At 39.4% G+C, this 13,773-nt stretch overlaps 1 protein-coding gene across 2 annotated transcripts in view; it reads left to right on the top strand.

Moving 5' to 3' along the window:
* The first annotated feature begins 215 nt into the window (after positions 1-215).
* The window catches only part of ELK3 (ETS transcription factor ELK3), a 119,413-nt gene continuing 105,855 nt past the window's right edge, over positions 216-13,773 (top strand). Inside the window, exon 1 of one of the 2 annotated variants that reach the window (XM_063927756.1) lies at positions 216-644. The gene's annotated coding sequence lies outside the window, so the exon portion shown is untranslated. The remainder of the gene's footprint in view (positions 645-13,773) is intronic. The other variant, XM_063927755.1, reaches the window with a different exon arrangement.

Below are 13,773 nucleotides of genomic sequence, written 5' to 3'. Positions count from 1 at the left end.
GAATAAGAAGCTGGAGTTCGAATAAGAAGTGAATAAGAAGCTGGAGCTTGAATAAGAAGTGAATAAGAAGCTGGCCGAATAAGAAGCTAACTTCAGCATCGTCAGACACAGTGACCTGCAATACACACACATGCTATATATTTTCTTTCTGTTCTCATTAGACACTTATGTTGGTATTACTTGGGGCTTAGTTTGAATGGGCTCCTCCCCCCTGGTGTGGGATAGGCAGATGAAAACAGCAAGACAGATGGAGCACTTGTAACTTTTGTGTGTGCAATTCATGTTGTTACTGTTGCTGTTTTACTATGTGTGTGTCTTATATTACAACGATGCTGAACATCAGTGGCCAGAGAGAGGAGAGGGAGGAAAAGCCTGTTTACACAGACTGCAAACCGCCTGGGGAATAATGCAGGAAAGGAAGTGAGCCGGCTCTCTGTCTGACTGCTCCAACTTCCTGCTCACACACACACACATACACACACACGGCAGTGAAAAAAAGAAAAGAAAGAAAAAAATCAGGATCTCATTACAACAGAAACGCCTGCAGACGACTGTCAGCATGGAAAACGAAGGGATTTTACCAATTTCATCTTAGAAAATAAATAAGGCTAGGAGAAAGTTCCCAGAGTACAGCAGGAGTTTGGGTATGTAAATATGTGTGTTTTGTGTCACTAATTGCATGCAGTCTTGTGTAGTCTCTGCATGCGCTAATTTGCATTCTGTCTGCAGAGGATTAGTGTGCAGGCATGGGAGGAAGGGTGTGTGGGTTGTGTATAAGCAGCAATATACCTGTATTTCAAGTTTAGCATCATGTGTGTCACTGGCTTTATTGTGTACTTAGAATACTATGCTAATAACTGAGCAGCCAGACAGCTCTTACTTGTACAGGGGAGGTGGGAGCTGAGTACGGAGAAGCTGATTGCAGTAATTACTGTAATACGCGAGGACACTGGCATGACAGATGCACCAACTGTGCCCTTGATAGGGCTGCTCACCACGCAAACATACGGCCTGCTATAATGTACATATAGCATTTCTGAGCAGAATGGTACAAGTTGAGTGTGGGTAAAAGCCGGATCTATAAGTTAAGAAAGACTGTCACATCATTGAGTGGTAAGTGTGCCAGGCAGTCTCCTGCCCCTGGGCACCACCACATGTGCCAGCATCACCTGGCACGTTTATCTAGCGGAGCCTGCCATCACGGTGCATTATTAGCAGCCTGTGCTGTGGATGTGAGAGAGATAAAGTCAGGGCAGTGTATTAAGACTCCCCTGTAGAAGCTGTATGAGCCCAGCTTGTCTGGAAACAGCAAGACTAATTGCCATGCGCTTCCGGTATGAAACTGGCAGCAGACAACATCTTGAAAATGAGTCACTGGAGCACACAAAGAGACTCTGTGGTTTCCTTCTCCTCGGGTTCATGCATTTGCGCTTTGTAGTCTTCACGAGGGTTTTTTTTTCTTTTCCTGAGCTCTGGTCATTTAATAAAGACCTTCAGCCAAAAAGGTAGAGGAGAAAGCAAGAGTGTTGTTTTTGGATAGAAGTTTTTTTTCTTTTATAAGGTTAGAGGACCTGATGCTGCTGCTGGGGGAAAAAGTTCCCTTGAATTTTCCACTGGCTGCAGGAAGAGAGCACATTTAGTCATGGCTAAGTAATGTCTGCGTACAGCCACTAATCTCATTAGGAGTTTCCGGTCCCCAAACACAGGAGGGTTTTGTAGAGGAGACCTGCCACCAACATGCACAGAGAGAGGGCGATTATTTACTCACACAAGCCTGTAGCAGCACATCGATCTATCATAGAATGTTGGAGGCATATGGATATTATAAATATAGCTCTTATAACTAAATAGGAAGTGCCACAGATGCCCATACTTTTTTTTAATTTATTTATTTTTTATTCTGGGTCAATATAGTATTTTATATTAACATGATTTTATTCACAGAAACAATTTGTGTGCAAAATGAATAAAAGGGAGGGGGATTATTATTATTATTATTTTTTTTAATCAAAGCTTGGAGAGAGATACAGTTGTGAGGGATAGAATACTAACCAAACAGCTTCTTTTTTTCTTTTTACAGACTGTGGGGTCTATTTACTAATCCTCGGACAAAGATATAGCGGACAGAGATCAAGTACCAGCCAACTAGCTCCTAACTGTCATTTTTAAAGCACTGCCTGTAACTTGGCAGGTAGATGTTGACTGGCTGGTACTTTATCTCCGTCCACTTTACTTCCATCAAAGGGGTCTATGTACTAAGCCTTGGATGGAGATAAAGTGGGTAGAGGTAAAGTACCAGCCAATCAGCTTCTAACTGCCATGTCACAGGCTGGGTTTGAAAAATGACAGCTAGGAGCTGGTTAGTTGGTACTTTATCTCTGTCCACTTTTATCTCTAAGGCTTAGTAAATAGACCCCTAAGCCAGGTACGCACTGAGCGATTTCAGCCTAAAAATTTTTATTGTTTCTTTTTTAGGCTTATATCGTCCAGTGTGTATGGGGTAATAATGGTGAACGATGCACGCTCCCGCACATCGTTCAGCGATTACCAAAATTGAGCTGAGATGTAGCTCAACCTGTCAATGTCGGGCTGAGCTGCATTTCTGGGAATGCCGCCGGTGACGTCACTGATCATTATGTTGAATGATAACGTTCAATGTGTACGCGCTATATCGTTGAACGCTATATCATTCAATAATATAGTCGATCATCAACGGCATTTCATTATCGCCCAGTGTTTACCCTGCTTAAGGCTGTGTACACATCAGAACGATGTGCATACGAGGCGACATAATCTGTGGTGGGGCCCGACATCACATACACACTTGCCAATGGGCCTAATTCATACCCCTTTTCCACTAGCTCTAAAAACACGGGTAAATGCACGGGGGCGCGCATTTACCCGTGTTATTTGCTAGTGGAAAAGGGTACTTCCGCAAAAACCAGGATCAAGTGACACGTGAATCCTACCCGGGTAGGGCACTAAAATGATCTGGGTATCTGGGTAGGGTTGTAGTGTAAACGGAAGCCGTGTCAATGCGACACGGCTCCCGCTTACACTGTATGGAAGGGCGGCGCTGGGAGATCATGTGATCTCCCAGTGCTGCCCCTGCCGCGTCACCAGCAGCGTCACGAACCCGGCAATATGTCGGGTTGGTGAGTGCAGTGTAGAAGGGGGCTCTACCACGGGTCGCAGCCGTGTCAGGCTCCTGGCTGCGACGCGTGCTAGCTAGTGGAAAAGGGGTATCAGAGTTGATTGCAGCAGCAAATGTGTTAGCAGTTGGGCAAAACCATTTGCACTGCAGGGGGGTCAGATATAACGGGCAGAGAGAGTTAGGTTTGGGTGGGGTGTGTTCAAACTGCAATCTAAATTGCAGTGTAAAAATAAAGCAGCCAGTATTTACCCTGCACAGAAACAAAATAACCCACTATTGATTTATGGAATCATATTTATGAATATTAATATTTAATATATCATATATGGTATTTAATATATGGATATATTTCAATTAATATGCATTTATCATATATATCTGCAAGTATATTATGTCAGGCTTACTAAGTGGCTGATAAATATATGCAGTCCTTATATATATATATATATATATATATATATATATATATATATATATGACTTATGAAATTATGAAATTAAGATTCCTTAAAGAGAGTTCAAGCTTGAATATTATCGCTCTTTTTATATGATTATTTATTTACAGGCAGATCAAATCGTACAGAATAAGATATACACAGTAGTGATATATATACTAATTATTATATTAAGCTATGCTATGCTTCCTTCATTACATAACATAAAACAACATGACATAAGTTTCACAAACAATTCAATTACTAACATATTTATACTTGCAAGTTAAAGTTTGCCATCCCAAGAATCATTCCTTCAGCATGTTCTCCATGACTTCTCCTCCTGACTGACTTCCTTCCTTCTCCTTCTCCTCCTTCTTCTCCCTCTAATCCTAACTAAAAAGTCTGCTGCTTTTTATCCCATATTTTACCAATTCAAACTATCATATTCTCATAGTTTCCAATGGAATAGGTAATTATAGGTTTGTCATTTACATTCCAAGGTGTCGTAAAACATGCTCTGCTCCAAGTTGGATATTCTGCTCAAGCAGGTATGGTGCCATAAAACGCGTCCTTTCCTTATACTGTACATCAAAGACCTTCCTTTGGTTATTTGAAGTGTAACAATATTTGTTTGCCTGAAGCATGTTTTATCAATGGATGTGATCTTTTTTCGTAGTAGTTAATTTATGGTCCTACTGGACAATTGACCAGCTAGTTTTATAATTGCTAAAGGTATTGCAATCTTGATTCTGATCTACTGTAAGCACACCTGGGAATTCCAATGACCAACAGAGCTCTGTCACACACCTATTATCATTTATGGCCTAATACCTTTTCTCTACAATGACTCTTGATCTTACTGTGACCTCTCTAGCCTTATTTATGACTAGAGCAGAATAAACCTGTTCCCTACACTGTTTTACCATCTTGCAGTAAAACACAAATATACAGTATATCTATATAAACACATACACAAACCTAATCTCTTAAATCAGCTAAACATTACCTCATACATTCAAACTTATTTCATATCTATTCCTTACTATATATATCCACTATACACTATGGTTACATCACTTATTTATAATGAATTATTTTAATTCAGACAATATCCATTGCCCTAATATTATACTAAGTGCAGACAATTACCTATAAGGCAACAGTCGCCCCCTTGTGGCCATGAGAAATTCTTTTGATTGGCCACACATTAAACTAGCGTAATTGCTTCCAAATACATTTCAAAATATTCCTTCAAACATAACTTTCGTTGTAACCATAATATAAACCATAAGTGTAATAATAATAACCATTGTGATTTTAAAAATCTCTAAAAATTCTTAGCTTACCTAACCTTATTCTACTTTTACTTTTAACTAAAGCAGACAAGACTGAGGTTTTTATTCAGTATTCATGAGGAAAACTAATTTCTACAGACATTTGGAATACCATAGCCCAATTGTAGACCTTTTTTTCTGTATCTGGATCAGTACGTTTGGACATTTTTGCTGTTCTTGGCTGTAGCAATTTACTGGGAGAGTAATGTCATCTGCGTGGTTTGCTTGCCATTGGAGACGTATTACGTTTGCATCATGGAGGCAGTTGAAGTAGAATTCTTCATAGCAGCTGCTCCTTTGCTTGCCATTTCGCTGTTTGAGGCAGAGGGCTGTGTACGTCGAGTGCTGTGTCTTGAACATTCAGTACTTGTGACGACCCTCAGTAATGGTCTTTAGCCTTGTGCGTCCTTTAAATGTTTTTCCAATGCCGCAGTTGTGACAAGTGTCCATATTGCTTTTGCACAAACAGGTTGTGATTTTGAATAGAACAGGCATATATGAAACAGTTTTTTGTTTTTTTTTCTCCTTTCTTTCTTTCTTTCTTTCTTTCTTTCTTTCTTTCTTTCTTTCTTTCTTTCTTTCTTACTTACTTACTTACTTACTTACTTACTTACTTACTTACTTACTTACTTACTTTCTTACTTTCTTTCTTTCCTTGCTTGTTAATAGTAGGTCTTAATTGTCTTCGGGCAATAGTACCGCAAATGGCTGTGAGTAGTACACCTACTCTGTTCTGTATTTCCTCACTGAATAAATTACCATGCAGTCTTAAGTCTCCTTATTCTACCTTGAACCTATTTATACATCTCAATCTTAAATAACCTTATACCAGTTTAACCCATATAAAGGCGTTTCCTATCCTACCTATATTTGAACTAATAATTATTTAAAATGCTTTTGATGTGTATATAGTAACATCCTATCAATACAATAAATGAATACAATTTTGCTTCAAACAGATATTAAAGATCATTTAGGAATGGCTTTGACTAAATCTAATTCCATCCAGTATTAGATATTTAATTACTTTTGAAGCTTTTACGAAGGAAGCATAGGTAGTATCTACTGTGTAATCTAAAAAAAAAAAAAAAAAAACCCATAAAATATTTACAAGGTATATAATACAATGATATATATATATATATATCAATCAGACAAATGTTTACATATATATTTGATTAAGGTATATGAAGGGATGAGACAGTTCTGTATAATCACAGTGATGAGATGTGCTGTACACTGTTGTGGGGGTGTACATGTAGTTTGAAAGACAAGTAATGATTACTTGTGATGAAAGGGTTAATGAAAACCTTCCCCTTTCTTGTGAAACTGGAAAACTCCTTGAGGATTTGTCCATATATCAGTCTTTAGGGATGCTATGTAGATTTTGCTGGATAGCAGCGATGAAAGGGTTAATGAAGACCTTTTCCCTTGTAAATTAGAGTCTTTTTGGAGTCTTGCACCATTCTGTATACAGGTTGCCAGGATTACTATGAATCAAACAAAAAGACATACAATGAATATCACAGATATTTATACAGTGATTTAACATACCGTGCTATGCATTCTGTCCTATCTGCTGCATGTTATCAGGTACAGAATTTACAAATGTGTCTTTAAAGATTGAATAACAAACAAACAATTGTTTCTGGCCTGTGCCAATCTTTCCTGTCACCTTGTGTGTCAATGACGGCACAATTGTCGCTGCAGATATGATGCAGGTTTAATTTGGAAACTGTGGCTGTTGGAACATCAAAGCAAACAATGGCTACATTGGATCTAACAAGTAAAGGAATGATACTACCGTATTCACTTGTGACCATACTCCCTTGTGATGCAGCCTGGTCCCAGACTGTCTCCAACCATAGCGTTTGCTGCTTGGCATGGCTTCTTGGTCTTGAAGCATCTTGTATTTCCTGAAAAATATTCTTGTGGGGAGAGAAACTTGTTAGACTTTGCCAAATATGTTTTGTAGGTTCCAGGGCCTTCTGTTTGTCCACACCTTTAACAAAATGGTTATGGCACCAGTGCATAAAAACATTTTCATCCTGGTGATCCTTTTTGTCATTGTTAATTGGTGTGTGGTTTGCAGAATGACATTCTGCATGTGGTCTCTCTGAGAGCCTGCAAACATTTGCACCATCACTAGATGTCTCTGAGTGTTGTGTGGGGGTTACAAAAGTTTGGGAACTTTGTTTGTAAACATGCATTCCTGAATTAATTTCATGGATTTTCCCTTTAAACATGTTCCCAGGTGAATACATTTCAAGGTTTGCAACTCTGGTTGCCATGGGAGTTTTCACCATGGGGAACTTCTCCACCCCTGTGTGCACTGTACTGCAGCTATCAGTGTTTAAGTCTGCTGACAATTCACCTTTGCCTAAGGGCATAACAAATTCTTCATTTACATTGGGAACTCTGAGAGTGTATTCAGCAGAATACTCATAATCTGAGTTACAATAATCTTCCCCTTTAGTAGAAACAGTATAGGGGACATCTCCTATTGCTGCTACCTCCTTTACATTAATGTGCTGTCTGATGATAGACACATCCTGCACATTGCTACTTTCTTCCTTTACCAAAGAGGCTGTTCTGCTGGTGGTCTGTGTGACCATAGCAGACTCTGTGTGCTGCACATGGACAATGCTGTCCTGAGTCTCACCTACATCTACAATGTTCTCCCTTGTACTTTCTTTTATCTCCTCCTGAGAGGTCATGACAGTTTGCTTACAATCTGCCAGGCTTTTTGCTTCTGCCCCAAACTTTTTCTGTTTATTTTTCTGTTTAAGGGACTTAAATAATGAATGCATTTTTGCATTAATGGTCAGGCACGCCTTACGAAGACGTGAACCTGATCCTTCTTTACATTTCTGTTTGGCTTCTAAAGCCGCAGTTCTGTGCATTTTTCCTAATGCTGCTGCAACTTTTTGCATATTTAACATTACAATGCTAAATTTATATATTCTTTGTTTTTAGTACTGAAGGTATCCTCTCCTTAAGATTGACCGGTGTCTTAAGGTTAAACTCTAATACCTGGTACATTTATACATTTATTTGGAAATACTCATTTCCACTGTGCACATTTTCTATTCTAGGCCTTTAAATTCTTTATTCACATTTGTAACCTATTCCACTGTGATCTTGTACTTTGCCAGCAGGCTTATAGCCATTGGTGCTGCTTCCTAATAGATATTATGTTAGTTAAAATAACGTATATTGCACTAACACATTTATCCTAGGTTATACAGAATACAAAATTGACATTACACAATGGTAATAAATTTTCATAGATACATCCCCACCGTGATTCTGCAGATTTGGTAGCCAGCTTATAGCATTTGCTACTCCTCATAAATATTATAAATCAGATAATCAGATTCAGTAATAACAAGTCCCTTCGTGGTCGCCAATATTGATTTATGGAATCATATTTATGAATATTAATATTTAATATATCATATATGGTATTTAATATATGGATATATTTCAATTAATATGCATTTATCATATATATCTGCAAGTATATTATGTCAGGCTTACTAAGTGGCTGATAAATATATGCAGTCCTTATATATATATATATATATATATATATATATATATATATATATATATATATATATATATATATATATATATATATATATATATATATATGACTTATGAAATTATGAAATTAAGATTCCTTAAAGAGAGTTCAAGCTTGAATATTACCGCTCTTTTTATATGATTATTTATTTACAGGCAGATCAAATCGTACAGAATAAGATATACACAGTAGTGATATATATACTAATTATTATATTAAGCTATGCTATGCTTCCTTCATTACATAACATAAAACAACATGACATAAGTTTCACAAACAATTCAATTACTAACATATTTATACTTGCAAGTTAAAGTTTGCCATCCCAAGAATCATTCCTTCAGCATGTTCTCCATGACTTCTCCTCCTGACTGACTTCCTTCCTTCTCCTTCTCCTCCTTCTTCTCCCTCTAATCCTAACTAAAAAGTCTGCTGCTTTTTATCCCATATTTTACCAATTCAAACTATCATATTCTCATAGTTTCCAATGGAATAGGTAATTATAGGTTTGTCATTTACATTCCAAGGTGTCGTAAAACATGCTCTGCTCCAAGTTGGATATTCTGCTCAAGCAGGTATGGTGCCATAAAACGTGTCCTTTCCTTATACTGTACATCAAAGACCTTCCTTTGGTTATTTGAAGTGTAACAATATTTGTTTGCCTGAAGCATGTTTTATCAATGGATGTGATCTTTTTTCGTAGTAGTTAATTTATGGTCCTACTGGACAATTGACCAGCTAGTTTTATAATTGCTAAAGGTATTGCAATCTTGATTCTGATCTACTGTAAGCACACCTGGGAATTCCAATGACCAACAGAGCTCTGTCACACACCTATTATCATTTATGGCCTAATACCTTTTCTCTACAATGACTCTTGATCTTACTGTGACCTCTCTAGCCTTATTTATGACTAGAGCAGAATAAACCTGTTCCCTACACTGTTTTACCATCTTGCAGTAAAACACAAATATACAGTATATCTATATAAACACATACACAAACCTAATCTCTTAAATCAGCTAAACATTACCTCATACATTCAAACTTATTTCATATCTATTCCTTACTATATATATCCACTATACACTATGGTTACATCACTTATTTATAATGAATTATTTTAATTCAGACAATATCCATTGCCCTAATATTATACTAAGTGCAGACAATTACCTATAAGGCAACACCACCCAAATCTAACTCTCTCTGGAAATGTTATATATGCCCCACCTGCAGTGCACATGGTTTTGCCCAACTGCATACAAATTTGCTGCTGCGATCAGCACTAATGTCGGCTGCGACGGGGGGGGGAGGAGCTTGGCCATGCTTCAATCGGCAGCATGGCCCTTGTAAGCAATATCGCATGTCGGACCTGCATGCTGGTTCCGATGGAGGAAACCGCATGCGACACGCAGGAGTGCGCATCGCATGCAATATCGTGTGTACACATAACATAATATCATATGCGATAATACGATATCAGCCATATCACGTGATATCGCATAATGTGTACACAGCCGTAGGCTTTGTAAATAGACCCCTGTGTTTGAAAAATCAGTTAGCCGATTGGTTTGTACTTTGGGGTTTATGTACTAAGCCTTGGAGAGAGAGAGAAAGTGGACGGAGATAAAGTACCAGCCAGCTCCTAACTGCCATGTTACAGACTGTTTAAAAATGACAGGAGCTGGTACATACACCTTATCTCTCACACTTTTCACTGTTTCCGAGCATTGATAATTACCCCCTTGATATTAATATTTTATGTATTGCCTAGGGTCATTGTTTTCTGATAACACGCTGGTGATATTCATATAGAAGCTAACCAAAGGCTGAATAATGTCTATTAGTATGATTCATATTTGAAAAAGTAAATAAATAATCTGACCTTTTTGGGGGGGTTTGTGGTCTTTTCAATGCTGTGCTGCACATAATGAGGGTCATTCAGGTGCGGTTGTTCTTCCTTCCCCTGTTGCAATTATATGCTAATATGGGCAGAAGGTAACCTGCGCAAAAGAATGCCCACTGCGATCACATTATTTGTATGCTGTGGCGCATGATTGCAGAAACATTACTTACATTGTCGCTCATCGGGTCGCCACGCAGAGCCTGAGTACCACTGTAGATGCAAGGGGTGAGCTGCACTCCAGGGACGCACAGGCCTCTCCAATAGCAAGCGTGATAACAGCTGCTAATGTATGCTTGCCCAGAAAATGCCAACAAAATGGCAATGACATGCCTGAGCCCACCTGACCACTCCCAAACATTCACTTCCTGTCACTCACTTTACAGCTAAAAATCTCACTGCGACTGCACTCATGAATCACTCGCTGCACGTGCGCACTGTGGCTCAGATGCATGTGCGGTGCGCAAACATCAAACGCTATGCATAAAATAGCCGCATTGATTCCACACCTGAAAGGTGTACTGTCATCTTTTCAACTAAAATAAAAATAATATACATTTTTATTGGAAAGGCACTAAATAAGCTGTATTATGTTTAAAAAAAATGCTAAAATGCATCTGTTTACAAGAGCTCTTATCCCTGCTGCAGAAAACATTTTCCTTAAAAGAACGCTGAATTGTATTTATTGTACTTGTTGTTTTTTTGTTTTGTTTCTTTTTTACCGTTAACTGTTTATATATGATCCTCAGCTAGCTAAAATTAATATTTATAATACATACACAATCTAGGTTGACGATATTTTGCTGCATAACAGAACTGAATCAAATGCATAAACAATGTTAGCAATGAATACGATTTTGCAAATTCTTGTGTTAAATGGTGAAGTGCTATACACTTCCTATTTGTACAAGGAAATCCCAGTGACATCACAATAATTTCCATGCAAGGATAGAATGGCCCTGCTAAATGCATGGGACACCAGAATCAGTCCTCCAATGCAAAGCAATAATTCTCACACATCTCTACACAATGATTTAACAATAATTGGTGTACTATGATTATTATAAATATCCTTTATTTATGTAATGCAGAGGTTCCCAAACTGTGTGCTGTGGCTCCCTGGGGTGCCCCGGGACACTTGCAGGGGTGCCCTGGGTTGGTGGTCCAGGACCAATTCAAATTATTCATGGTCAATATAATAGGCAAAACCAGTGCTGGTGGCTGCCAGTCATAAAATATGTGGTGAAACAGAAGCAAATCTTGTCCCTCACCACACAACTGACCCTAAGGATGACACATAAACGCGATCTACTTAATGTAATATTTCTTTCTAAATTTCTCAATAAGAAATTTTTGGCCTAGGGGTGCCGTGAAAAAAATTCTGATATTCTAGAGCGCCGTAATTCAAAAAAGTTTGGAATCCACTGATGTAGTGCTATTGTATTATGCAACACTGTACACTATGCTATTAAATCCAATTTGCATTCCAACTGTTAGTGTTTGGATTAGAGGAGATCTATGTGAGTTTCAGGTGACTCTTCAAGCTTTCCCTCTAGCATCGAGGCCTGACCAACTTCTTGGTAACCATAGGCGTGCGCAGAACATTTTATTAGGGGGTGCACCGTCGGAGGGGTGTGTCTAGCACCGCCTTTTGGTCGTGTCCAGCACCATCTATTGACGGTCAACGCAATATAAAATATCCACCCTTGTACTAATTCTAATAAAGCAGATACATTGTCAGATGTTGTGGTGTGCACCAAACAAACACCCCTGATGGCACTCGCTGCAATTACCCTGCTCCTCCTCAGCCTGGTCTGGCTCCCCCTCTCTTTCCTCTGCAAGCTGCAGCAGCTTACTTACAAGTCAGTCACTCACTGACACTGACGGTCGCAGACTAGTACTGCTGCTACTGGAAAAACGAGTGACGTGTCAATGTTGCTGCCGACCGCCTGCCAGTATTGAATTTGTCTTCCTAAGAGGAACACTGACTGCATGCTGATCCTCATCAGTGGCTGGCGTTGACCTAGCATAGAAGGAGAGAGGTGGGCATGTGGCGGGTGTGGCGGGTGGGTGTGCGAGCAGCATGACGTAATCACATCACGCTGTTTTTGTACATGGAGGTGGAGCCGGGAGTTTGAAAGCCGGTGGCAGTGGCGCCCTTGATTAACCCAGGCGTCCGGTCAGTAATACAGTCCTGACAGGGTGCAAAGCAGAGGGGACAGTAATCAGCTTGCTCGGCGATCGCTGCATCAGGCATGTGAGATCAAGGTGCCAGACATTAGGGGGTGCCTGTGCGCACCAGGCACCCCCCCCTGCGCACACCTATGTTGGTAACATCCGATTTTTGGGGGGAATGAAAATGGCAAAGGGGCGTACAATAGTTATCATTCAATATCTGGGAAGTATTTAAAGCTCTAACAGCTGTACCATCTCCAATATATGCTGCGGTCTCTCCATTTCTATGGGGACTGCTATGCATTCGGATAGGTAAGGCCATCTCTAAGATGGCGTGTTTCTTTAGTAGCCTGTTGGCCAGAGTTTCGCAGATTCTTCTGGAAAGAATCCTGCGGGGGACCTAATCCAGGAAGCAGTGTGATAGTGCAACACTATCATTCTAATTCCAGCTATACACCAAGACGGACTCTCATCGGAACCCCTCACCTGGTAAGAAAAAAATAGTACATTTGGATTTGGGCGAAAAAATTCACGTTGCAAATCACAGAAAGTATTTGTCACATACACATTAAAAATGCAGATTGTGGTAAATATGCCCCCAAATCTGAATTTATGCTAATGTTTTAAAAGTAATTAACGGAAGATTTCTAGAATGTTGTTTATGTTGCCTGTTTTTTTTTCTGATGTAGATAAAATAAAAATAATTTTTAAGTGGGTTTCTTCTGGATGCTCTGGTTTTTGCTTAAAATCCCCAAACATACTGTCAGGTTAATTGGCTTCTGACTAAGGGGCTAATTCATGTTTATACGCAATGCCGATGTTCAAGCAATGGAGCAGTTATCATCTGACTGCGCATCTGCCGTGATCGCACTGCATGCGTACTAAGGTACCTTGGCAGTGCCGCTCACAGTGACATTTTTAATGCAGTCATTGAGAGGATGGGACCCTTTGGGGGAGTGGCATCAAAAACGCAGGCGTGTCATGGCCATTTTCGGGAAATGTATTTGCATTCAGATGTGATCATGTATGTAGAGAAACATGGCGCCAGCATCGCTACTGCTGCAGCCAGTCTGCATGACCATAGATTCACTTGGGGAGATGGTCTTCATTATTGCATCAGTGCTGCTTATGTGTGCTCGGTTGCTAGGACTTTGCGATGGCTTCGATGAGCATCTATTT

Source organism: Pseudophryne corroboree, chromosome 6, assembly GCF_028390025.1.
Source record: "Pseudophryne corroboree isolate aPseCor3 chromosome 6, aPseCor3.hap2, whole genome shotgun sequence".
Lineage (NCBI taxonomy): Eukaryota > Metazoa > Chordata > Amphibia > Anura > Myobatrachidae > Pseudophryne > Pseudophryne corroboree.
Note: the sequence above shows the minus strand (reverse complement) of the source record. Positions and strands in the feature narration are given on the sequence as shown.